A 21,494-nucleotide genomic window follows, 5' to 3' on the forward strand; every position below is an offset into this window, starting at 1 on the left:
ATTTAACAAATTAAATTTTGATGTGGGATGTGGGCACTTCACCCACAGTGTATGTAATGACTTGAAACAAGAGTGAAAAACAAAATATTCTCCCAAACAGCAGGGAGCACTCTGCTCAGAGAAAGCTGGTCTCACCAAAATTCAGACTTTTTACTCTCCCGTCGCTTATTACTTGTTACTGTGGTGATCACACAAGATGATCACAAAGTGGCCAAGCTGGTGAACACTAGTGTTCAGTTAACTAGTGTTATATGATTTAAGTTAAGAATGTTGGAACAGTCACCTTTTGCTGCCATTTGGAGCTAAGCAACTCAACTGCACCTTTAAATAGCGCTACTAATACTACTACTAAAACTACTGATCATAATAACAACAGTAATAATAATAATAATAATAATAATAGCCTAATAATAATAATAATAATAATAATAATAATAATAATGTTAAGTAGCACTATTATTGTAGTGATTATAATATGTAAATATAACATTTCCTATAATCATTTTCCATTTTTAATGAAAATAAAATATTAGCTTACAGGTAATAAAGCATCAAACATTTCAGCTAGGTTGGTAAACTTGGCAGGCTGGGAAATATCCCACCATCAGTTGCTCCCTTAGCCGGCCATCAAGCGGCTGGACTGGGAAATGCAGGTGTGAGGGAGCATCCCATCTCGGATGTCTCCGGTCTCTTCCTTTTCCTCTCTCTCTCTCTTCAGCCGTCGCCGGGAGCAGTGTGTGTATGTGTGTGTGAGTGTGTGTGTGTGTGCTGGTACAATCTGACAGCACGCTGGGGCTGCCTTTCCCAAGACAAGCTCAGCTCTCAGTTTTCTGCCCGTCTTATTGCCGCTCTCATTGTCTTTGTCGACAGTGATAAAGAGAGCAGGTACCATCTGTCCATTTCGCCAATTTATTATGAGTTGCCTTTTTTGTTTGCTGCTCCTGGCAGATGTTATGTCAACACTTTTTTGGTGGTGGTGGCGGGGGGGACTCCCGTTTCTAATGGAATTTGTTGTGGCTGTTTTGGTTTTTTCTCTCTTTCAGTTCAACCGGGCCCTGTATTTGGAATAAGAAAGCATTGCTGTTTTCTGACTTTGAGAGAAGAAAGAAAGGACTCCTCTGGAATTTCCTAAGGAATTTTATTCGGACAGCCTTGGTAAGTGGACATTTTAATATCAGAGAACTCAATGATTTATCCCGCTGCTACCTGCCGTGCAGAGTATCTGCCAAAAAATATATTATAATGCACAACACATGTATCCCTTATTATATGCATTCTTCTATTTTAATTGCAGTTACCGGGGCTTTGCATTCAACCGCCTGGGTAAATAGTAAGTAACACGTAGACTTTTTTCTGCATTTTCTACTACTGAGAAAGACAGTTGAAATCCGTGCATGTTGTTTTTTCACAAGTGGGTATGAGGGTCCGTTTTCTTTCTACTGCAAGTTGTGTGTCGTGGCGCGGCATGTGTAGGTGCCCAGGGCGCATATTTTTGCATATTGTGGAGCTGCGTTATCGGCTAATGTAGCGCTCATCGTGCACAAGTCTGCTGCTACCCTTTACACTCCAGATGGGAGCTAGATATTTGCTGAATATTTATCGTCATCATTTATCACATACACTGTGCTCCAAAATGCAGAGCCGTCTTTGTCACAAATGATTTTGTGTGTGTGTGTGTGTGTGTGTGTGTGTGTGTGTGTGTGTGTGTGTGTGTGTGTGTGTGTGTGTGTGTGTGTGTGTGTGTTTTAACAGCTAAATAGAGGAGGCGCAGAAAGGGCGGAATGATGCAACAATTTCAAAATGTGGAATATGTTGTATGTTAGTTGCGGGACGGGTGGAGAAAGTTTTGTTGAATGTTTGATACTGCAAGGTGGCTATTAGAGGGTGCTTCCGGTGTGTATGTGTAAGTGTGTTTGTGCGCGTGTGTGTGTGTGCGCGCGTCTTGAGTGTGAATGTGTGTGCGCGCGCGTGCAAAGGTCCCTGCCTCAGGTGATGTGAACGGTGGGTGGACTGTGACTCAGACAGTTCACCAGTTGTGCTGCTGTTATCTGACAGGCTTTGATGAAAGATTTGACTGCTGATTGACACACTGAACCATGCACACTAGTGTGTCAGTAGGGGGCTGTGAATGTTTTTTCATGCTCCACCAGTTCCAGCTAAATTTGGAAGTTACCTAATTCATGATTTACACAACCCTTTCTTTGTGTTCAACAGTATTTGTCAGACTGCTTATGACAAGTGATTCATATTTAGCCAATTACCCATGATTTGCAGTCATACTTTGCAGCTTGAAAAAAAAAAAAAAAAAAACAGTGGGAAGCTGTAAAAGGCAAAATAATGAACTGAAAAGTTTGTGTGTGCATCAGTGTTTCCCAGCATACCAAGCTGGAGAAGCAATCGCAAATGAGGGCAAGGACAGCTCACACAGGCAGAGCAATGTGTCTTCCTTGGCTAGCGTGGAGTGACAGAGGGCTAAGTGAGCATGACCATTGAGGGGAGGTAATAGCGTTACAGTCTGCCAGTCCTGAGGGAGTGCGAGAGATACAGTTGCTTTTCAAAAAAGAACCAAATAGGAAGCATACAGGACAGCAAACCGTGACATGAGGGTGCTTGGAATTTAAAACACAGCACAGAATAGCCACAAGCCGCTCAGTAATACACTTTACAGCTCTGGTAATCACAGTATCTCATCTTAAGAAAGTATGCGCGAGGCTGTGAGGTCATCAGCCCCACAGAGATGGAGACATCCCTTTGGACTGTGATTAATGCTGCATTTAGCATCACATCACTAATGTTGCCCTGGGGATAGAGATTCGCTGACGCTGAACTTATTAGCCATTTCTTTTCATCTATCTGTCTGTCTGTCTATCTTTCTATCTGTCTGTCCATCTGTCTGTCTATCCTTACATGTATTTATTTGCTGCTTGAAAATGGAAAGTCAACAATACTACTGTGGAGTCTGGAAAATCTGTAGACATGATTTATATTTTGGGTGTATGGCATTAGGGCTCCTGTGTGTTACCATATTTGTGCCATCAGAGCCACCAAAAAGCACCTCACTCTGTGCGGTTCCCAAAGCGCCTATATTCCATGTAATTTTTGCTTGCAAAAATCTGCTAAAAAGAATATGTTGCACATTCAATGGTACCAACACAATTGTAAAAATAATCAAATCCCCCTCAGCAAGAGAAGACAAATTGGCAGTTGCATGTCTTATGAATGTACTTCTACATGAACAACCAGCAATGTGACTTAGCCGTATTCAGTGAGACTAGTCATTTAGGTCAGTTTTCCTCATGCGTGGAGACAGTCAGTTTTCACCAGGAGAGCAGATTTGAATCGTTCACTGTCAGTCAGTTAATTTCTTGTGAGGCTTTCAGGGATTAGTCCCAGGTAAGCATGTCCCCTGCCGTCCTTTTTCCCGGCAGCTCTCCCATTTTATAAATTGTCGACATTTTGCAATTTTCCTTCGTCTTCCCTATGAGTGGTACTCCCAAGACTGTTTGCCAGGTCCACATCACTCATTGTTGGATGAGATTTGAGCAATGGTCTGAAGTAGTGAGCGAAAAAGACGGGTCTTTGCATGTGCTTGCTGAGAGTTGCACAAGCACCGTCACTGTGGCCTGGGAACCAAAGCCAGCAGTATGAGTGCCAGTTAGATTGCCACATTTCCGTAAATCTTTTTCTCCCATTAATTATCCCTCAACATGGATGGCTCTAGTGTGACCATGTTGCCAACACACCCACTTTACTTCTGCCTGTTCCTCTATTTCCCTGGAGAGAAACAGAAGTAGGCTGTAATTATGGTGTATAAACTTCATCCAGGTGACATAATCGGGCCACGGCTGAGATGGCAAAGGGTTGTCACAACATTCAATAATAAACATGTATCAATTTTGGTTTTCTTTTTTTTTTTCACAAGACTGTCATATAGGTATATTGCTGTCGGAATGATTTGACAATGTGTATTTCCTTGCTGAAGCTGTAGTTGCTACTCTATAGTGATGAACAAGCAAACCGAGGAGTACAGTAATAAGGGGAGTGCAAAAAATTTCTCAAATTTCAGCAAATAATAACTGGCGAGAACAGTAGGTTTGCACCTATGGAAGAGTGGCTCCTATATGCTTCTTGTGTTTTTACCATGTGGAACACCTTGATTACAGTCCAGAGCTCGACAAGCCGAGTGGCCGACTCCCAGGGGCCGTTTATAATGAGGACGCGCTGTCAGATAATTAGATACACCTGGCGCAGGCACTTTCAGGAAATTTTGATTCATCCCAAAATAAAATGTTCCTGCCTGCCAACATGAAAGCAGAAAAAAACATATCCCTCTGTCACACTGCCTTTCCTCTCATGGTGGCAATGTTTTATTTATTTATCCACATCTTAATGCTCTTGGATGAGGCAGCTTTCATTTTGTGCTCGCTGCTACATTGGCTGCCAGCGTTTATCATCACTTGGGAGCCAAGTGGTAAGGGATGGGGGTGCCAATGTGCCCCCTCCACCCTCATCCCACCCCCCTCGGACATAGATGCTCTGAGGTGGGATGCTCAGGGACCCCTAAATTTAATAACTCCCTAGGCTATGTCTCACAAACCTCCATGTAAATGTAATTATAAGTCGGTGGTCTGACAAAATAAGTTGCTCCCCCAAAAACAGCTGGGTGAATACACATGTTGTACTGCCTCACACGTGGCACGTCATGTATCTTTGGAAATGAGAGGAGCTGATATTCATGTTTTTTGTTTTGTGTGTGTGCGTGCGTGTGCATGTGTGTGTGTTCTCTGGGTTGTGCTCATTTACACACTAAGCACTCTTGTTGATGTTTCAATATAGACATTAACGGTCTGGAGATTTATAATTAGATGGATGCACACGCAACTAATCAACCATTTCATGCACATACTGTGTACAGCAAGCAATAAATGATTAATTTAATTCACTTAAACACCCACACACGTACACATAGCCACACACACACACACACACACACACACACACAGACACACATCCGCGAACACACGCAGTCTTAAATATGAAACCTTTTTTCTCCGCTGTTGATTGGAAAAGCTGTGTGAGATGAAACCCCTTCACCTGTGCTATTTATTTATCAGGCACTCGGCTCTGCTCATAAATCAGACATTTATTAAGTTGTTAAACAGCAACTTTTGCCTTCTGCAGGCGACATCAGTGCTATTAAGCCTGATATATGCGATACAGTCAAAAGGAAGGTGAACCATTGCAGGCTGTTCACGTTATCCAATTAAGAGAGGCTTTTCCTTTTTTCCCTTTTTTTTTCCCCCTCAGTCACACTTTGTTTGGTTAGTGCTGTGCTGATATTCAGCTTGTTATGAAGTGACTATAGAAAGTCTGCTGAGTTTCAGGTGATACAGTGGCTGAGGACTAATCACAGGGTTAGGGTTGGAAACAGGATGAGTGTTATGGTTACATACTCCTGTTAATTCTACTTTTTGTCACCTGACAGCTGAGTATGAATTATCCAAATGTTATCTTTACTTCTCTCTATCACCTCTCCTACTCTTGTCTCAGCACAATAGATTCACAATAGATTCTCTGGGGCCATCTGTTTACTCCTGAAGTATCGCAAAATTGCTGATGATGCCATTAATCTCCTCATGCTTTTCATTTTGCTGTCTATTGACAGTGGTGATAACTAAATTATAATAAGTCAACATCCTTGACATTATGATGGGCTAAAAAAAATGTAAAATAGATGGTTACATTTAACTTACATGGCTGAAAGGGGATGCACTGTTGGTGAGCACGCTCTTGTGTGCTCTCTGAGTATTTTTTTAGTGATTTTTCATGACTTCAAAATAAGAAGGGCCAGCGTCTGTTGTTGCTGATGTCAGTGATGTAATTTCAGAGGTCCACTGTCTGAAAAAACATGCTAGGAACAAGATTTTTTTTTTCTATAGTGACTTCAACCGAACAAATGGGAAAATAAAACATGACTGTGCAGCCGTATTGCCCGTGGGTTGTATTTACAGCAAAATCGAACTGGCTTTCGCTGTATAAACATATATTTAGCTGCTGGTTTGTGTTGTGTTCCACGGATGTCAAGTAGGAAAGATGGATGCCACCGCTGGTTAAAGTAATGGTGAGAAGGAGAGAGACTGAGTTTCTCTTAGTGTAAAGCCTGAAGGTAGCAGCACTGTTAACGTGCAGTTGGGATCTTTTCATTTGAGTATTCTAAAGTAGAAGAGATTCAACTATGGAAAGTTTTTTTTTTCTTTATTTCTTTTTTTAATCTAGTGCTAAGCTAATTGTAGACAGTGATTTTTTTAAAAAATCACAGGTGGCAAATGAATAAATTACATAATTTTGCTTCATTGCTTCACTTGCTTATTATGTGTAATAGTTTTGTTGAGTATACATGCAAGAAACATGGGGGTTCAGACCACTGATTTTCAAATTAGGTCCTCTATCATTTCAGTATGTTTTATTGACCCTAGATTGAAGGAAAGTAGGTGGACAACATTCGCTGGACTTCGTTGCTGTTGTTGTGTTACTGTAGCAGGCCTTGTTCAGTATATGTTAGCAGTAATATTAGTTAAGTTTATTTATCTTACTTTTATTATCATGACTACATTTTCATTAGTCAATATTCTCACAGCAAGCAATCATGCAACCAACACTAAACTAGTTTTAAGTTTCTTTTTCACCTCTTCATATATGCGATGTATATAAATCAGAATTAATTTTTATATAATCTAAACTCTTTTCAGAAATCTTTGAAATTGAACTTCACTCACTCTTAGGCCTCACATACAGAAAACAGTACACAGTGCTTTGAGGCACACATTCCTGCCATGTAGCATCTGCTTTAACCTTGAGCACGGTATCGCTCATTTCTCTAGACTTTGCATAAATGGGGCTACCCATTGAGCCCCACAGGGCTTATTAGAATACGTCTGAGTAGGCTTCAGACTGTGCAGCGCAAATGTATCTCAGATTAGATTTGTGTAGGCAAAAAAGGCCAATGAATCCTATATGATCTGAAGAAAGCATTGGGGCTGGATGCTCAGTCATCTTTACCTTCAACCAAGATAAAGTGACTGGTCTTCTGGCTGCACTCTGTAGTACTTTAGTTGTTTCCTGTTACCTCACTTCACTCGGAGGCTAGCTGTGCCTCCAACCCAGACTCAGCCAAGCATGATTTGAAATTCACCTCAACAGACAACACTGTGGCGGATATGTTTCCCTTCCCTTGCCCGGCTTATTGTTATTGCCTGAAGTAAACCTGCATCAGAATTATGCCGGAATTCAGCCAAAAAAAAAAAAAATAAATAATAATGATACTAAATGAAATAAATAATTAAAACATGCTGTCCCTCCAGCCCAACCTGTCAGGAAGTCACAGAACAGATGCTGACTGACAAAAAGACAAATACAGGAACAAGAAAAGGCAAGAGTGTCACAGCACTGATCTTCATCCAGTCAGAATCAGCACTCGGACTGAGAGCAGTGCTAATTAGCTCTTTGTCAATGTTAGCATAACATACCTATTCTCTTGATGTGTTACTGCCGGCTTAGTTAATGATTCGATGCCGTTTCTAAAGCTCAAATGCCAACATGATTTTATACCCTGACCTTTTTGTGTCCCACATGCTGCACTATAGTGTAGATATCATGTCTCCATACCTCCTTTTGTTCTAGTATTCTTCTGTTATCTGGTGCTACAAGAGTTTTTAGGGGTCAGTGGTATGTTGTGTATTGTGTACCAGGATGTGGATGGAGGAAGAAAGCAAAGGAGAGAGGAGAACGGAATAATGGAGGCAAGCTGGAGCCAGAGTACTCTGCACAGTTCAGTGCTACTGCCCCTACCCGACATGAACAAGAGAAATCAATTAGACCTACTTGGTTGCTATCTGAGGGACTTCCACCATGGGAAAGGGTAGAGCAAATCAAAGCTTTAGAGGGGAAAAAAAGAGAAAAGAAAGTAGCAGGAGAGGAAGCTGAAGTCGAGTGTTGGTTTGGTATATTCTTTGTCAGATCAACTGCCTCTGACCCTCAAGTTAACATTCATCCTCTTAGGACCTATCCCAAACATTCTTAAAATTCTTGACACATTTTCATCTTTTTTTTTTTTTTTTTTTTAAACACACCTATAAAGCTACCTGACTGCCTTCTCTTGTAGTCCTTACAGGTCAGCAATCAGAAAGGAAAGAAGGTGACAGAGATTGTGTCTTGGAGAATATTTGTTTCAAGCCTTAGTTTAAGCTTCGGCTTCTCGCGGCTGCAGCAACCTCTGCTGCCACCTGCCTCAGAATCACACTGTGAAGAATCGTACTGTTACTTTAATTCATACCTTACCATTTGAGCTGCCACTCCTAAATCACAGGAGGTATTGTTTCCTTTTTCTTTCCTTTCCTTATTATAATTGGCACCGTTGCTTTGTATTGCTGGGGAGCAGGGCTGGGGCAATATGGAAAGAATCAGATATCACTATATCTTTGAACACACACCTCAACACCAATATTGTGATGATACTGTAAGGGACTGGTGCTTTCAGAGGGTATTTAAAGCACAAAAGATTTTTGATAAACAGTCATTACCGTGGATATGATGATCAAGTACGCAGAGGAAAATGGTACAGCTAAACAGTCTCAGTTCAGAAAACTGCATCCCTGTAATGTAACACAGCCTTTGCCCAAAGTAAAGACAACATTTATGCCATATCGCAATATTTCCATATCCAAAATCCCAAACTTTGTCTAGTCTCATATCATGACATTTGTGTAATTTCAATGTACTGTCCAGCCCTGTGGAGAAAAGCTAAATAAGCGATGATAGTATGGCAAAGATAGTAGTATAGCATAATGAGGGTATTCTTATAGGGCCGGTGTGAACATGGCAAAATGAGAAACTGTTTCTTAATATTGAATATGAAATAGCTGGTATTGTTGCAGGATCCAGTATAGCAAGCTAGTATCCGCAGCAGATAATTTATTAATAGTGTTTTATGCCCAGCAAAAGTACAGTCGCGCAATAATTTATAAATATATGCTGTACCATAACAAATGTGGATTTCTATGTTCTCTCAATCCTGCTAATTTCTAACTCGGCTAAATTGATATTTAGAATCTATACATTATGGATTTCCTGGAGATTGGTGGAAAATTACTGTACATGACTGGTGGAGATGATCCAAAGAGGTAAAGCTAATGATGCTTTATGCATATTTCATTGAATGGAGCTCCGTGCTGCACTGTAAATATTGAGGTTGAGAGTGCGCTGCGTGGATTTCACTGGACCCAGAGGCCTCATCGTCTTTGATCACACTGAAAGAGGACACTTTTTGATCAAGCCCCACCTTGAACATTTAAATCACCTCTTGACAGGCCCAGCAGCTCCAAGGCTCGGAGATAGGGTGTAATCCCTAAAACACATAGGAGAAAGTCGACACCCCTGGAAGCATGCTACTCCCTATTATACTGTACATTTTGAAATCTTTCTTCCACTTTCTCTTTATGAATATCTAGCAGGTGGTGATAGGGGAGATATTCTACAGAGTAGAAATTCAATTTGACAGAGAAGGCCGGTCTCATATGGAGTCGATTAGAGAAGGGTTATGATAGCATAAAGTCTGCCGTGCAACAGACCTGCCAAGTTTAATGAACAGGAGAAGTACAGAGTTTTATTTTATGTCTTTGTTGCTATTTTGGGCACTATATAGCGAACTGACATGAAGGAAACTCAAACACAGCATAATAGTATACCATGACATTTAAATAAGAAATGATGAGGGAGCTCACACTTGTTTAGGAGTCATATCAAGGAAGGCAAACAGACAAGCCATCTGCACAGATTAACAGCAGCTAGCCATATTGTCGTTTGTATTTAACTCCATTATTTAGAAGAAATATGGAGGTATGTTGCGTGTGATCACATGCGGAGATTAATGAAACAGAATTTTAAAATCATAGGCTTTAGAAAGTCTTGTACAAGCTGCAATCCTGTGTGTACAGTTAGCTCAATCCCTTGACACACACACCCCCACATGTACACACACTACCCCCACCTCCCACTCAGCCCTGCTGTAGGTTTGGCTGTGCATGCTCAGCAGATCCCTTGGCATCATGAGTGAATAACAATGAGGGTTTTTGGGGGGATCAGTTCCCCAGTACAGAGCCATACTGGGTAGGGTTTATGTAAGACCCCAGCTTCCTGAGCTCTCTGCTGGTTTAAGACGACAAACAAATGGTACCAAGGAGTTCCGACTCACCGAGGGGGATTGCATCTGTTCATGTTACCCTCGTCGCTTCATCTCTCCCTCACACACAAACACCATCTCCGTGCTCATACAGTACACACAGGCCTGAGTATGTGTCTCGGCATGTGATACGAGGTCTCATGTGTATCCATGCAAGTTGGTGTGTGCTTTCACAACAGTTGTTGGCTCTGCAGCACCGTCGCCCACTTTGAAGCCCCCCCCCCAGCCCTTATCCTCCTCCCTTTGTTTTCCCCTTCATATGTTCCAATAAAAGAAGGCAGGGATCTGTCAAAACCCATCTTTTCTTCTGTCTGCCTTGTCAACTTTTTTTAGGTGGGCTGCCATGGAAATTCACTCAGCCCTGACACCCCAGTGGTTCTTGAAATGTCAAAACAGGTAGAGGCTGAGGTGTTGTCTTTCTGGATGTGCCAATTTACGTGTTGTCATCAGCTCAGCACCATTTTCTGCTCTCACATCATCATGCAGTTTTGCTAATGATGTGACTCACCTCGCAGCTATATTGCAGCTTGTTAAGGATTTTAGGGACATAATGAAGGCTTTATAAATTAAACTTTAGGCAGTATATCTGGTAAAAAGCTATTCTGAATGTGTCCATTCCGTACTGTTTGCAAAAGTAGACATCTCTGGATAGTTATTGCCAGAGATCAAGTGTGCAAAGCAAAATGAAGCAGCAGCAGCAGCAGCAGTAACAATCATGCAGACAGACTCGCTCAATAGCGGTAAGAGGCAGCAAGGCATTTTGATTTTAACCTGGGCCACTCAAAAGCACAAGTCCAGTTCATTTATAGGCTCCTTGGTACATAATTGCACCCAGCTACCGATAAGATCTAGCCCACAATCCCTTGCTGCCAGGTGTATTTTTAGAAGGAAAAGTGTCAAGCACACTGCATGTGTGCTGTCTGAATTCCAAAACAGAAGGCATCCAAGTCTGCTGTTTTAATCAGTAGCATCTGGACTCTCTGCTGCTCTGGTTGGAAAAACAAAGGATGGAGGAAAAGGATTATTTGAAAAAAGAAAAAAAAAACAATTTTGTTCTCTGTTGGTTAAGGTCATCACAAATCTGTTTAAAAGCCAAACAGCAAGATAGTCAGCCAAGGCTGGTCGAAGGTGATTTTTGAAATACTCCAGATGATGGGAAAGATACAAAATAGTACTGACATGAAGAAAAGGGCAGTTCCTCAATCATTTCCTTCCCCAGGCGCTACAAGGAAGACATATTGCGTAGCATGTCTTCTGACATAGTCCTGACCAGATTCCCCCTCTCCTCCTGCAGAGCACAGAAATACACGTTAGATAACATTAGGATCCATTGAGTTGGGCGTATATGGGGAGAATCGATGTAAGGTGAAAATTAAATTTGGCCCAGAGAGCCTTTAGGCAAAGTGCAATTTGAAAACACATCTTTTATTTTCCCTTGGGCGTCTGATAGTGGTGGGTAGGAGATGGACAGTGGATCTAACCATCATGGAAAAAGGCAGAGGTATGCTACTAGGGAAGGGGAACACCCTCATCTCACTCCTAATGTGCCTCCCCTTTGATTGCCTAATTTGGTTAGGGCCATATGTCCCTTATCGGATCATATCAAAGGTCAGAGGCATCCTGTAGACAAATCAATCTCCCTGTCTGAGGAGGCACAGAGGAAGCATGGATGGAGGGAGAGCCGATCTATCTAATGGGCCTAGAGTGAAGCTAGGTGAAGAGGAAGAGAGGTGGGGGCAAGAAAAATTATGGCATCTGCTGCCTGGAGAGCAGTGGGCGAGGAAGGAGAGATTGAACTGTTGACTTGGGGAATGTGATATGCTCAGAGAGAATAGAGGAGTTGATATTATTGGTTGTGAGATAAGAGCATTTTTTGAAAGGGTATGGCATATTACGGCCTTCCAGATGTGTTTACCAGGCAGTCACAACAGGCCAGGCACCACTGTGTTTCACTTGGAGTGGTTTGGATCTACATTTTTTTTTTTTTTTTTTTGGCATTTTTGCTTTATTTGATAATGACTGTAGAGAGACAGGAACGGCAGGGGAGATAGAGGGGGGCCAAGCCTTGATTACGTGATACACGCTCTACCAGGTGAGCTGCTGGGGCATTACATGTGTTTTCTACCCAAAGAGCAACACAAGTTTTCTAATGTTGTGAACAAAGGGTCCTTGGTGCTCACCACTGGTTGACACTAATAGCTGTGCTTTCCAAAAGCTGTGAGAATAATCCAGTGGCTGCATGTCTGCTCATGCATGGCTCCCCACATTTAATTCAGTTTCCCTTATACACTTAGAGCAGATATACGATGATTGTGTTTTGTGCTCTGACCTGTCTAATCAAGTAGTGCTTAGCTATACAATAAAGTCTCTTCTCGCAGTGTAATTGGAATGAATGATAAGTCTTGTTTTGGGAGGTACAAACAAAGCCTATTCTGAGAAAATACTCAGTATTATAGCTAAACCACAACTCATCACTTTTCTGCCTCATCTCACAGAATATTTTTAACCAACACTACCCTGCACGACAACAGACCTCTTAGAACGCCCATTAACAAATAGTCATAATTAAACCAGCGATGCAGAAACGTTATAGTGGTGGGCAGTGGTCCTGAGCAAAGTTTATAGGTGAGTATAAATCATCCTCAGCTTAATGCTGGCAATATGTTTAATTTGGTCCCTCTGAGCGCGTAATTAGTTCAATTAGCCTCAATCCTGCACAGAGAAGCACTTGTAGAATGGACCTCAAGTTGCCCTCTGGTCTCCCTACATTAAAAGGCAATAGTGTGTTTCCTCCGTAAGATTAAAACTCACTGTGTAATCACTCACCAGAGCTATCCCTGCAGACACTGTTGCGACGGTTCAGTGTGAGATAATGTTTGCTCAAGCAACTCTCAATGAGATTCAGCACTCTAGTGACACCATTACTCTAAGCTCATTGCCTAGTCAGGTTGGGTGGGTCTGCCTCGCCTCAGAAAGTCGAAGCGCAGAGGCGCCAGGAGAGAGAGCACCTCTCGAGACAGATTACATGTCTTTGGACAAGCGAATAGGCTTGCACTTCACCTCTGCCTGAGACAAGCGGGTGATTATCTTTGGGTGTTTTTTTTTTTTTTTTTTCCACTCTCAACGGGCATGTAATGCATCCAGGACAAGATGCTCGTCTGGCAGCCTGAGCAGGTGGACGACAAGGCAGCTTACACGTTTTTGCTAATTGCAGTCAGTCAGCGAAACGTATCTGAAATGAAGATGATGGCACAAGTCTCTGCAGAGGAAGTCACAGGCCCGAGCCAAAGTGTTTTAAATGGATTACACCAGTGTGTCATTGCGATTACACGCTCCTTGCAGGGACCGCGACAAGATGAATTGTATTTTATGGCTTTACAGCAGATCTTTTTTTTTCTTTCTTTTCTCCTACAACTTGAATGCTTTTTTCCCCACCACTATGTAGCATGTTCTGAATGTGTGATTGTTTTTGCCTTTGAACTGTCTCACAAACAGTGTCATCTATTACTTTTTCTTTATGGGGACATTTTCTGTGTTAAGCTGCAAGGAGAGCAGCTGACTGAGAATGTATTTGTATGTATACGTTGTCACACTTTTTGAATGTAATTTCAGACTTTTCCAAAAAAAAAAAAAAAAAAAAAAAATATATATATATATATATATATATATATATATATATATAGTGGCTCAGGAAATTGTAGAAATCACTCATTCTGCTCTGTGCATCACAGCATTTTGAAACACACAGTTTGTAGTAAACCTCAAAGGTGTACAGTGAATGATGTATCCTCTCACATACACAAGTTTGGCAATTTTTCTCTACACCCAAAGTCCAATAATTCAGTCCCTGTTTCAAAATCATTTTCTTTAGACAACCTGCTTATCTTTTTTTTCAGCACCCTGTCTCTGTCAGTACAACCTATCAGTGAGCCCAACCATGTCATTTACATGGCTAGGCACGTACAGTACAGTAACAATTCAACACACCCCTCCCTACTTATATATGGACTGTGTGTCATAAATCCCACTGATAAAGGGTGATTTAATAACGGTGCCTCAGGAATGCCCTCCAATTCCAACCTCATCTCCACAGAAAATCAGTAGATATTGCAAGGTGTGTGTGTGTGTCTGTGTGCGTGTGTGTGTGTGTGAGCATATTCAGGTGGAGAGGATTATGCACGCTTCAAAGTCAGAAAATGTGTATACTGTATGTGTGAGAGGTTGTGTCTCGGGGGAGCCCATTAGGGAAGGGCATGGCTACACTGGCGTTAAACTCCAGACATCAAGACCTCTGCCATGATCCAAGGTACATATGTACAAACAAATGAGCACCCACAGTCACACACAAACACACACATTCATTGCATACTGGGCTTACCTTGCACTCATTTCAACCAGTCATTTCCAACTTACTTAACTATGATAACATAGCATTAACAGTGGAATACTCAAAGTATAGGCAGGAGAATTTGCTTAAGATTTCAAGATTCATTAAATTGTTAAAAAAGAACAATAAAAAACAATATGTTGGGCATATGTGGGGTGGTGAATGGCACAATCAACAGGACTTGTGCAGACTGGAGTTCAAGTCCCAAGTCAAGTGAGAACAATGTTTGTTTTTAGCCAACATTTGCTGGCTAATATTAGCAAATGTTAGCTAATGTTTCATAGTGTTAACCATGACCTTTTCCTAACCTTAACCAAGTAGGTTTAGTGGCAAACAAAGGCAACGAAGCAAACGAAAGTGGCTAAAGTCTAAAAAGTGGATATGTTGATAGGCAACACATTTTGGTTCAGAAATGTTGACATTTCAATGTTGGATTGCAGAAATGTAAAATGACAATTGTTTTGTTTTTACTCTGGTGACTGCGACTGAGTTGAATGAATAAATGCTCATTCACTGATTCAACGTAAACAACGAAAGAAGATTTGTTTTCTGCTGCTTTTGTGTGCAGTCACATCAGTTTTACTGTAACTGGAGAAACAGTGGAGCTCCCAAATTTTCCAACTTGTAAATCCAAGTTGGATGATAATTCAGTTTCTTTTTTTTTTCTCAGTTGGAGATTGTTTTAAGGACTTCTGAGTTTAAATTAATGCAGTACATACAAGACTGGTCCTTCTCTGTAGTTATGTGATATACTCGTGTCAAGATATACTGAAACCAAAAGGGCAACCAGCTGACCTTTAAATTGATCGCTATGGAGTGAGTTACAACCTTGCTCCTGGCCATTCAGAGGCCTTTGTCACCCATTGCAATGCCTTGAAAAGATCTTCTGCTGCAGCCTTTGGCACTGAAGCAGCCCCTCAGTCTCTCCTCTTCAAGTGCTTACAGGACTTAATGCTCTTACTGACTTTAGATCAGTGAATAGACTTGCTTCTCGAACTAATCATAGGACTAGTTCAGTCTTAACAATGACCATTGTGTACCCCTATTGAGCCACCATACAAATTAGCTTCTATACTGGTGGCCAGTGGGACAATGTACTCTGCTCATTTTGTCACATCTACCCCAGCCTACTATTAATCTTGTGGACTGTGCAGGATGAATTAATGCACTGAGGGATTTGTGAGGCTATGGATATGGATTACATTGTCTAACAGTATGTTTGAATTGGTCTCTGAATGTAAGTCCAGTGGACTGAGATTAAATTCAGCTGATAACAGACTGCTGTAACAAACCACATTATTAGAGCCCTTGCCCGTCTGTTGTGCATCGCAAAATGAAGCAGAGCTCCCCTTAATCCTATTCATTCGCAAGAGGTCTGTACGTATGATTGATTTTTATACATTCAGTTGGAGGGGATTGGCTGGAATGTGATTGCTACTTTGCTCAGTATGTCCTCTGCACACTCTATTGCTATTTCTTTCTTTTTTTCTCCCCTTCTGCCTCTCAACCTGCTTGCCGTTTCTTTCTCCTTCTTCCTACAGCTGTTCTCTTGAATGCACCGATCGCAAAATTATGAACATTCACCAGTGTTTAACCAACAAATATCCACATTCTCTTCGATCCTCAATGGTCTGGACTGTTCAAATGGTTATAAAAAACCTATTCAGTCTGACCAAGAGGATAGGAGGTCACGGCAATCGTTATAGAGGCACCTCCTCTACCAATCAAATGGACAACCCACAGGGATGTCTAGACCACTGCTGCTCTCTGCCTACCTCCCAGTCTTTCTCCTGCATTACATCAGATTAGCGTGTCACAGCGCAATTTCTCTTAACACTCCCTGCACTGTAAAATCATCACTATACCCTTTTATCTAATCCCAGCCTAAAGTGATTTTTTTTCTACCCATAATTGAAAATTATGTTCATAAATGAATCGCTAAGCACGGCACGTTTGCTCCCACGCACTGAAAGCATTTCCCTCCGTTTTTTTTTTTTTTTTTTTTTTTTGACAGTCAGTTACATTAATGGAAGTTAATGCGTTGTGTGCATTCCGAGCATCTGTGTTCAATAGAGACAATTTCAAAACAAGGGTAGGCTGATGTATTGACTTGGGTGGGAAAGACGCGCCTGGCAAACAATACACATACCTCCGCAATAATTTGGTTTCATTGTCTGGACTGCTTCTCTTTTTCTTTCACCCGTGGAGATACAGGGTGGGCAGCTGCTTTTAGCTTCTCTTGGTGTCTAGCGGGCCAGTGTGCGCCACCAGCTATTGTGATTATCTAGCCAGGGAAGATGAGAAAATAAATTAGCATTCAGCTCTAGGCTGTGCCACAATCAAGGTGGAGTGTCTCCACACAGAAACACCAGCATCCAAATTTAAACTTGCGTATTGAGAAAGTGTTGTAATGATTCATCGCCGGCACCCCCTGTCCCGCTCCCTCTCCTTAACTCACCACCTCCGGTCTCTGTGAGCCTCTCTTGTGCTCAAACATATGAGAAACGGGCAATGTCCTGGCAAGGGGAAATAAAAAAAGATCCAACTTTCAACATTAAGCCTGCTATTCGCCCCACTGAGCCAATGAATTTTTGATAAACTGTCCCTGGAGGTTCATAAACACAGTGACAGAGAGAATGAGAGACAGATAGAGATGGGGGGAGGAGGGAGGGAGCTGGGGATGGAATGGGGAAAAAGTCACAAGATGTTTCCTCACAGTAGGCGGGCACTGACACCTGCTGTGGCATGAACTTACAGAGAGGTGGCAGCACTTTCTCCCCAGCAGCTGTAAACAAGACGGCGTCACTTTGTGTTTTTCTGCGCTCAGAGCCGACCTCGTCATCCATTTGGCCCTGGTTTATGATTACCATAAATGCCTGGATTGCCTGCATAAAAACGTGGAGTGGAGACGAGGGCCTCCGCTTCCATTAGTGGCCTCTTTTTACTGGAAGGGCCAAGTGTGTCCCTTGGGCAAGGCCAAAACTCTCACTGTCCTCTACACTTTGCCAAATACACTCTGTAATCAAGGACTGGGCTAAGTGGATGGCAGCACTGATGGGGATGTTCATGAAATGATTATTCATAGAGAATGCACTGTAGTGTGCATTATGGAAGTAATAAGGGGCAGGAGTGTCTCTTCACAAAGACACCATCCTGGAAAAATTGTCTCATATTCTGATATTCATGAAGAAAAAACAAATGTCATCCTGGATGACGTCCTGCTGTTCGTTTTGTTCATTCCACCAGTCAAAATGCGTCATCATTTATCATTTTCAGTAATTTATATTTTTCAGTTGAATGGAAAAACCAGCGTATTGGAAAACATTGCTGGAATGTAGGTTGTTTTGGAAACTTAATACAAGATTGGGCCTGCCAGTTCAATTTTCTGAGAGGGAAATGTCATTTGTATGTTGCTCACTGCTAACTTTGAATATACCCCAATCATAATTCAACACCCATCCACAACATGTTCTAAATAGTTAGATATTTGGAATTATATGCATTAAAAACCCGAAGTAGTAATTCATTTGTGTCGGTGTGAATGTGCTACCTACCCCAAGCAGTGAATTTACACAAGTCTAATTTAATCTTAATAATAACACTGAAAAGCAGCACAGATTCAAACAGCTAAAGCTACCATTTTGTATCATTAGACAGCTGTGTCATGCGTCCTTAATAATAGACAGTGCAATCAATCATTTAATACTGGAAAACAACAGTTTTGGTTTTCTCTTTTCTTCAAAAGGGAAGCATATACTGGCATTCGTGTGATTTTCAGTGAGGGACAAGGAAGAAGAGTAATAACATCAAACAAGAATGCTGTCAGCTATAGGCACATGGCCCATTGTTATCCATGGCTCACAGATTTTTCTGTCAGGTCATTTGGGAATGTAAGTCCAACTCAGTTGTACTACAGCAGTTGTGCAGAGATGTGGTTATAGTGATAGCTTTCCACAGATGTCTTGGCGGTGCGCGGGGGTTGCAGGGTCTTGCTGAGACAGTATATTTAACAAAAAATGCCTTGACTTATTCAGTGAAAATTTCTTTTTGATTTGATCCCATCCTGTTTGTTTATCGAAAGCAACTTTCCTGAAGATGAAATCCAGGAAGGGAAGACAAATATGGAAATCCAAACAATAAATCCTGTGTTGCACTGCATACAAATTTCGAGCCAACTAAAAATACATTTGCAGAACCAGCTCAGCAGTGATTGTGATTAGCATCAACTCTGCAGAAAAGTGCATTTGCTTTTTCTTGAAGTGGAGAGATTAAAATGTGAAAGCAGTTCCCATAGGGATTCAAGGGACAGCAGCACAATAATATATGCAAGGGAAAAAAAATCCATTATGAACATGATGACAAGAGATCAATGTTGACTCTTATTCCCAGTGACAGTCTGAAACTAATATACTCATTAGCTATAATGCCACCATGATATGAATTCTATTGGCATTGCTTTTAATAGTCCTCCAACTGTCTATATGTGGTAAAGGGTTGGCATTCAGTGAACAGAATTGGTCACGTGTCCTCGGGCAGCAGTAGAGCAGTGGGATGAAATTGGATAGCTACTGTGAAAATTGTTGCGGAATTGTGCTGTATTGTGCACCTTAAAATACCTTTATTTTGGGCTGCTCTCTCCTCACTTTGAATTACTGTAGGTAGATGGTATAGAGGGAGCACTTTAACAAGCACGAAGAGCCTTTCACCTCGTCGAGTCCGCTTCCAGGCTTCTTTCCAAGTCTCCAAGTGTTCTTTCGCAGACTTCTGTGTAATTTTCCTGCCCGCTTTTCACCATCCTGTATGTTAATACGGATTCTACACTTCACAGAATTCAGTTCATTGCCATAGCCACAGTTTCTGCACTTCCAAAGGAGGGATGACATAATTTAGCATTTATTTTCCAAAATGTCGTAGTTTTTACCTGGTCTAAAGTAATTTGCTTCTCAACAAAAACATACTTTTTAATGATAGTCAAAGTCCCACTATGAGGTCCTTTTTTTTCAGGAGGAAATATACCTTTTATGCAAAGCAGCAGGTATGCTAAGTATATGAATAACTCAGTGTTACCTTATTACTAATCGTGCCTCTGTCAGGGGCATCTAACTTTTTAAAACCAGTTCATTATGCTTTCTGAATGGAAAAACATGCAAACAATATAATCAGTTACACTGAAAGTATATTAGCACACACCAGCAACCAGACGTACTATCTTTTACTGTATGTACTTATTTGGCCTTCATTGACTGAGAACAGGCACGTAACATCCAAGGCTCAGGACGTCAAGGGCTCCATTGGCATCTAAAGAAATATTGAGCCTCATTACCAAATGAAAAGACCCCCTTAGGTACCTAATTACTCTCTCCACCATAGTAATTATCGAACTTAAGATACCTCTCTTGTGAGATGAGCTCAACTGCTGTAAGCTATATACTCTCCCAAATCTCTATACTGTATTTATAACACCTACAGTTTGATTTTTGATGACCACGTGAACAGTATCTGTGAATGCTCTTTGAGGAAGATCTGTACAGCGGTGACGTTGGCCGATAAACAGAAAAACAGCCTACAATTTCCGCTATTTGTGACACTGGGATGGCACAGTAGGGATTAACACTGAAGCTGACAATGCTGAACCTAAATTAGTATCTAGAATTGGCCAAGGCTTTTGCACTGAAAAACTATCATCCATTTTCATTGTGGAAGTAAAGGTAAGAACAGGTAAAAGTGATACTCAGCAAAAAGCACATTCAGGTGTGGTATAATGCAAGGATATTTTGCAAAAATAATATTTACACAACTTACAATAGACAACATGTGCTCATATGCCATTGCCAGTGTTTTTGTAACCAGTTGTCACTGAAAACTGAGAAATAGGCAATGTTTGTGAGCAAGTTTGATTTGCATTGTTACTTTGATTCATAAATCAGGGTGCTACATTGTGACACTGCTGCTGTCTCCACTGAGGCCTGCCTTTGTTTCTTAATTTAGTGCATAGTGTCGAAACAACTGAAATTGTGAAATGTGCCTTTAAGACATGTATACTTTGTTGCCTAGATACAATTATTCCTAGTGTTCTTTGTGTTAAAATAATAGCTGTACAGCAACGCTTGGTAAGGTTGATGTGTAATCATACACGACGAGCTTTGTGGAATCCCACTACCTCAGCCATTAAACATGGACACAAACAAGACAAGAGGACAAGAGGAAACAATGCTGTACAATATTCAATAAAATGCCATGTTAATTCCTTATTTTGGTTATTTTAATTAGTCCAAGCTCATAAATTATGTTAGCATAACCTGATTAAGATGCACAAATTTCTGCTCAATTTCATGATTAATTTGGCCCACACCTTAGTCTGATACCATCCAATTCTGAAAATGTGTACATGTGTCAGCAAAGTCACAGAGCTGAATGAAGTAGTTTTGTGTTTCTTTACACAAATACCAACATGTTGAGAAGTGAAGGCAAAAGCCAGTGTCTAGAGCAACTGCATCAACCTTTTCACACTGAAAGCAGTGACAGAAATGAAATGACATTCTTAACCAGAACTCAGAATAATAGGTGTGGGAATCACCAGTGATCACATGATTTACAGTATAAATTGCAAGCAGCATCTTCAAACCCGGCTTATGGGAAGCAACCAGTGGCAACTGAGGACATTCATTTTGGCTCATTAACACTCTTTGATTATGCTGGGCAGAAAAAAAAATCATTTAGCCTTTAAAATAACAGCACAAAAGTTGAAAATATGTAGAAATATTGATTTTAAAGCAATTTATTTGTAGCCTTGGAGTATTCCAATTAATTTGTTATGCCATAATAATCACAAAAAATACCAAGCTATACAAACATGCCCTGTTAATGGCT

General features: G+C 41.1%; 1 protein-coding gene across 1 annotated transcript in view; it reads left to right on the plus strand.

Annotated features, from left to right (window-relative positions):
• Nucleotides 1–778: 778 nt before the first annotated feature.
• The window catches only part of LOC115376148 (receptor-type tyrosine-protein phosphatase delta), a 410,683-nt gene continuing 389,967 nt past the window's right edge, over nt 779–21,494 (plus strand). The window contains exons 1-3 of the mRNA XM_030075622.1: nt 779–885; nt 1,044–1,155; nt 1,295–1,330. The gene's annotated coding sequence lies outside the window, so the exon portion shown is untranslated. The remainder of the gene's footprint in view (nt 886–1,043; nt 1,156–1,294; nt 1,331–21,494) is intronic.

The sequence above is a fragment of the Myripristis murdjan genome, chromosome 18 (assembly GCF_902150065.1).
Source record: "Myripristis murdjan chromosome 18, fMyrMur1.1, whole genome shotgun sequence".
Classification (NCBI taxonomy): domain Eukaryota; kingdom Metazoa; phylum Chordata; class Actinopteri; order Holocentriformes; family Holocentridae; genus Myripristis; species Myripristis murdjan.